We start from the raw sequence: 6131 nt of genomic DNA, 5'->3' as shown, positions 1-6131 counted from the left end.
TCACCAGCAGCATTCATCATCACTTTGATCATCAGCAATACCATCGATCATCATTATGATCACCAGCAGCATTCATTATCACTTTGATCATCAGCAATACCATCGATCATCATTATGATCACCAGCAGCATTCATCATCATTTAAAGTTATTGCTGTGAAAACTGAAACTTTAGGGAAGTTTGAATGCTTTAATTTTTATAAAATTGTAGGAAGTTTGAATGCTTTAATTATATTTGCTTTGTGAATTTTGCATTTCCTACAGTCATCATTTTCTATAAAATTGACATAAATTTCTAAAGACAATTGAGAGCTCTCAGATGAAGAAGAAGGCATATAATATCATGAAAAAAATCAATCAAAATCATCTAGGTTTCAAACAGACTGTGATTTTAAAATTCAATTTTTATGAACATGGACAATTTTACTGCATTTGCAATTTTAAAATTATTTCTATACTTATCATGTAAAATGATATTTTTCTATACAAATAAGCCTCATGTACTAGCTAATTTTACTCGAAGCATTATGTTACATATTTTAAAATAAATGGATTTGGGCGAAAAGTTATGGTTGTGCGTTTCCGTCTTTCAAATGTGAAGGTGGATGCTCGTCACGCAATGAGCCATTTTTCTCATAAATTGTCTGTTCAATATGCATTATACATTAAGGAGACAAAGCAGCAACTGGCCGTGTTAATTTTATTAAAACAATAGATGTTGATTTCTGATTGTGTGGTGTTTGATCAGATAATCCTTGTTAGTCATTTAAGTACCTCCGATAACATCTCACTTATCTGATGTCCATCTTTAGCCGTGACCCAATAGGGGCGGTCATTTGAAAAACATCCACGATCTGTTTCACAGGTTTTCACTGAAATCAGTGGACCAAATATTGAGAAAAAGCCGAGCCTTCAACATTCATGTACCATTTCATTGATAAATGTCGTCTCTATCAGTTTAAAATCTGTCGAAATCTATTTATTTTTAACAATAACATTTTGCAGATGGTTGGAAGCAAGGTTTAATCATTGCCCCGGGGGCGTATTTGTTAGGAATTTTCGACTACTCGGGTATTAAATGTAAATATGGAAAAATTCAATGTTTGTATATCTGAAATTAAATCTGAGGAATGTTTCCATATATGCTTAAAAATGTCGAAAAGCAAATAGTGTGTGTTCAATATAATAAATTCAATATTCTAAATGAACTGAAATTGAAAAAAAAGTATATCGCACAAAACAAATTAATCATTATTTTTGAATGACATTTTGACTGCTATGTAGTTTTTGTAACGCCTATAAAATGGACATTTTGAGAAATTTAATAATAATTTAAGTGCAAAAATTTGTCATTAACTTAACATTAATCATTGTAAGAACTACTTTAATAAAAATGACAATTCAATCTTGTAAGTAATTGCTTATATATAATCTGCTACTTAAATAATTATTTTTATATTCCTGACCCAATGGAGTATTCGAGACCCATTTTAGTCAGTTAAAATTCCATTAATATAATTATAGCATATTGTATGAAAAGTCATTTTATTTATTGAAAAAGCAGAATACATGTAAATTTGTAAATACTGCTTCGATAAATTTTGTTGTATGTCATCAAAAAATAAATACTGGTGCAACAGCTAAGGATTTCCTTGATATTATGGTAATGTTGATTTATGTCATTATGATGATGGAGACTTTAGTACTTAATTAAAACAATCACTTGCTGGGATTGAACCTGAACCCACATTTTCAAAGTGCATGAGTACTAAAATTTGCTACTTGCTAAACACTGCATTCATTTGGTTTGCATAACTTAGAGAGGGCGACACCTCGGAGCACAACTTCGTAGCACAGTTTTGTTTAACTGTGTTGTTTCCTTATAACCAATTTTTGTTTGTTTGAACTGGCACTTTATTTCTGTTCTTTTTCTTCATCAATCATTTTTGTTTCATGTTCGTTGTTATTTTGGGCTTGCCTTAAAATTGGTACACACACAGTCCATATTAATTTGAATGCTGGACATTTGTTATTGTTGTGGTCATTGCTAATTGGGGTTTTATTGTATGAAATGTCAACTATGACACTCATGTACTGGGCGTAAAAACTGGTAACAGACTTGTGCGACATGTCTGAATGCAGATAATTAATTTTCCGTATTGCGTGATGTATTTCTTGGGTTATTGGGTAATACTTAAAATGGTTGTGTGTCCTTTGTCCTTGGGCTGTAAGGTCACGCAACTTTTGAAACGTTGACATATACTGTGTCGGTGTTTTTTCAGCCCATTCCTCTCAAGAAAAAGTATATATTATTCCCCTACCAGGGTAAAAACCTCTATACATTTTTTCTATTTTTTTTAGGAAAATTGACCTCTGAACATTAAGAAATTGTAGCTATGAAGTGTGTTTCATGAATAATTTTTGGTCTGTTAAATAAAACATTTGAAAACAAGTTTGATCATGTGAATCATGTTGACGTAAATTTATGATTCTCCTTTTCGAAGGCCAGGTGCAGTCCTGCGCTAACTAAATTGTTAAAATAAAAGAACAAAAAGAAATTTTAATAAAAAATAACTATCTAAGTGTAATGCACAAAAGGTCAGAAAATCAAAATATGACTAAATCAAAATCTATCCAGCAATCATTTATTGGAGAGACATTTGAGTGAACACTAAGATATTAAAGTACTCGGGTATCTGTAAAACTATGTAGGGAAAGGTTAAATTATTTTCAGCCTTGAATCAAATTATTAACTTAAATTTCTAAATGAAAAGTTTTTCAGATTTGGTCTAGATTTATTGATACTTTTAAGTAAAGAAGTCTCTTTGTTAATTGTACTTAAATATATATAAAAGAATCCAATTTGGCGTAACCTTCGTGCTGTGAAATATTATAAATGTGCACCTACTGAATGGCAAGGTATAGTTGTGGTCTGAAAAAATAGGGTTTGGAATTCATTTGAAATTTAATAGTGTGTACTGGTTTCACGAAGATTGCTTCATTGTTCTTTCGATTGTTGAAAATGAGGACAGATTACCAGTGTAGACAAATGCATGTCGATAAAAGGCTGTGCTGAAAACTGACACCCGTAGAGATTATAGTCAATTATGTGTAGTCGTTGATTTGTAGACAAATGTTACCTATACGCATGGGGATTTCAGATGATTCATTCTATACTAGGTTGTGTTTCAAGTTTAAATGGTTCGTATTTCTAAAAAGCTAAGATGAAAAACCTATAGAATGGTAGTCGACCAAATAATGCATTTTTCAAAACTAGTGATTTATAAAGGAGTAGACTGGTATGTCAAAAAACGATGATAGACCTTGTGATTTATTATAAGGAGGCTTTAAAACACAATAATGTGCGGGTGTATACATAATGTATTCAGCCATATCAGATTTAATGCGGAAATATTTTGAAAAAATATAAGTGAGGAATATACTGGATTTTATTATTTTGATCAAATAAGAAAGTGAGTTTTGTTGACAACGTCACAAGTGTGATAACTTTTCTAGTTCTTTTTTTGTGTGTGTGTAATTTGGACAAACTTAACTCTTTCAGAAGTGGTTGGATGTGAATTGTTACCCTGCCTGGAAGGCTGCAAATTGCTGTGTGTATAGACAATCCGGCAAAAACATTGGTAATTAAGCTAAAATTTTGAAGTTAAAACAATTTCTCTTTTTTTTTATGGTCATATTTTATTTTTTAAAAACAACAAAATCACAGACAATAATCCATATAAACACCATGAAAGAATTGTTGGTATAAATTTTCAAATTCTTAATATAAATACAAAAAGAATTTAGTGCTGAACATACAATATTATCAGCAACTTCTTCGCTCGGGATAACAAATTCTGTCTTTTATGTAAGTATTTCGTTGATATCTTATTAGAAAATCCTTTTATTATAGACAGAATATCTATTTATAGCATTGATGTATGTGTTCATAATCGCAATCAATGACAATATACGCAGAATCATTCAAAGTGATTTGTTTAGATCGAATGACAAAAAAACAAATTAAATGCACTTTTTCTTAATGGCTATTATCTTCATAAAAGGGCTGAAAACCATCAATAAGAAATTATGCTTACCGTAATCACTTAATTGGTCTTAAATTTTAAAGTACATGTGATATTTAATTATTATAAAACGTTCGTTAACTGGGTTAGTATGTAATAGTCAGAATAATGGTGATCAAATATTTCTAAAGATAAAATCTATTTCTATTCTTTAGATTAAGATTTAGTTATGATCAGGTTAATGAAGTATATGTAATAGTTAGATGACATGAAGTAAATTCTTAATGATTAAGAATGGGTGGGGTGAGCGTAACGAATGAGTCCATTCTTATTTATTATCAAGATTTTTATGACTTCAGGTCATCTAACTGACTTAAAGTACAACCTCATTGTCTGATACATTGTCCACACAAAATCTGACACAGGGAAGCAGACTTATAATGGATCTCAAAGACAATATTTGAGCATATATCAACATTTGTTGAAGGGTTCAAACTGTCAGTATCTTCAAGTTTTAACTCTCTTGATGATTCTACACCCTTTATTTCGTATTCAAAAACAAAATCAGTAAAAAGTACATTTTTAAAACCATAAGCAATTAAATTAGTCCCTTTAATTGACAATGCATGTTCAGAATTTTCTTTAAAAAGGAAGTGTTGACTTATTAACAAAACAAGGTCTCGACATGTTTACGAAATTAAAATATATGTTTTTGTTTTGTTGAATATTAGTTATGACTCGAGTGTAAAGACTCAAAATTTCCTTTTCACCAAATTTTATATTCTTGTTTATTTCAATGTCTTTATGGACTTAGCTTTAAATTTATATAAAGCTATCTGTTTAAAAAAAATCATTCATTATTTTGTTGAAATTTCAATTTAACGAAGAAGATGATCTTGTCAGGTCTTGTGTAAGTCCACATTATATAACAATGAAATAAATTTGTTTGAAAAGTTTACTATCTTATCATGGTCGTAGAGTATTTTAAAAACCCTTTGTAGTAAATTTAATACTTAAGACAGATCAATACCGATTTCTGTTCTTCTTTTGAAAGAATTCAATATTTTAAGGTGTTTTACATTGGCGGGACATCCATTAAGAAGCTTATTTACTGTTTGGGGTATTTAAACCGCCTTTTGTGTAAATTTGTCTAATGAAAAGTTTCTATGGGCTATAAGATTGATTGAAATTTTCTCACAGTGTAATTTCTGAATGACTGAATCAGTGGAACTCCAATACCAAAATTAGTTGAAAGAGGTCAAGAAACATGTTTGTATTATAAAGTCTGATTTTAAAAATCTTATTGATTAAAGATCATTAACTTCAATAAGTGTATGGTATTAATTTTCCCCTTTGGTGTGGTGCTAAATTTCAGCTGAAATAAAATTGGAAAAGGATATGAAGAAAATTGCTAAGTAAGGAAATATTTTATAATTATTTTGTCAACAGTTGAAGTCTTAATTACATGATGGATTTATAGTCATAAGTACAGTACAGTAAAAATACGATAACTGGAGGACGCTGCGGACTTCTCCTCAACACACATGCGGTTCTCAAGCAATGCATCTGTTTGATATATCACCATTTTACTCTATTAAATAATCTAAAAATGTTGAAAAAATAAATAAGTAGAAATTATTTCATAAAAGGATGAATATAAAAAAAATCGTCAAAAGACTCTTTGATAGTAGCTTTTTTTAGATGTAGACTTTAATAGCCACTTGTCCGGTTCATTTATGTTAATAGATCTTAAATGACTGCTATATTATGCACCAGTCAATTGTAACCACGGTCCCCCCAGGTCCGGGGAATAGCGGGTACTTTGACTTTCAGTCCAGCCAACCCCGGGTAAAATCTTGTCCTGCGGGGACGAACGAACTGATGGTGAAATCTTCGCCAAATGCCCCTGCACACCAGGGAGCCTAGGTAAGGCCCATTCCCCGCTATATTATTCGCGAAGACAAAACCACCGCATTCACCCAGCACTCCGGGGCCACCTAAAAGGTAAAAACACGGCCCATTTCCCCGGCTATCACTGGACCTGGGGGGGCCGTGGTTACAATTAACTGGTGGATTACTCAATCATATTTGCTTTTTAAAACTTTCA

At 31.2% G+C, this 6131-nt stretch overlaps 1 protein-coding gene across 5 annotated transcripts in view; it reads left to right on the top strand.

The window, feature by feature from the left end:
• LOC128232400 (protein piccolo-like) overlaps nucleotides 1-6131 on the top strand; it is a 31812-nt gene that overhangs the window by 2128 nt on the left and 23553 nt on the right. The window contains exons 1-2 of one of the 5 annotated variants that reach the window (XM_052945918.1): nucleotides 3192-3298; nucleotides 3562-3640. The exons of 1 other annotated variant lie outside the window; for it this stretch is intronic. The gene's annotated coding sequence lies outside the window, so the exon portion shown is untranslated. Of the gene's footprint in view, nucleotides 1-3191; nucleotides 3299-3493; nucleotides 3641-3671; nucleotides 3868-6131 lie in introns of those variants that run through there. 3 more of the 5 variants (XM_052945919.1, XM_052945920.1, XM_052945921.1) reach the window with 3 other exon arrangements.

Source organism: Mya arenaria, chromosome 4 (genome assembly GCF_026914265.1).
Source record: "Mya arenaria isolate MELC-2E11 chromosome 4, ASM2691426v1".
Lineage (NCBI taxonomy): Eukaryota > Metazoa > Mollusca > Bivalvia > Myida > Myidae > Mya > Mya arenaria.
The sequence above is the reverse complement of the archived record's forward strand: the minus strand, read 5'-3'. Positions and strand labels throughout refer to the sequence as shown.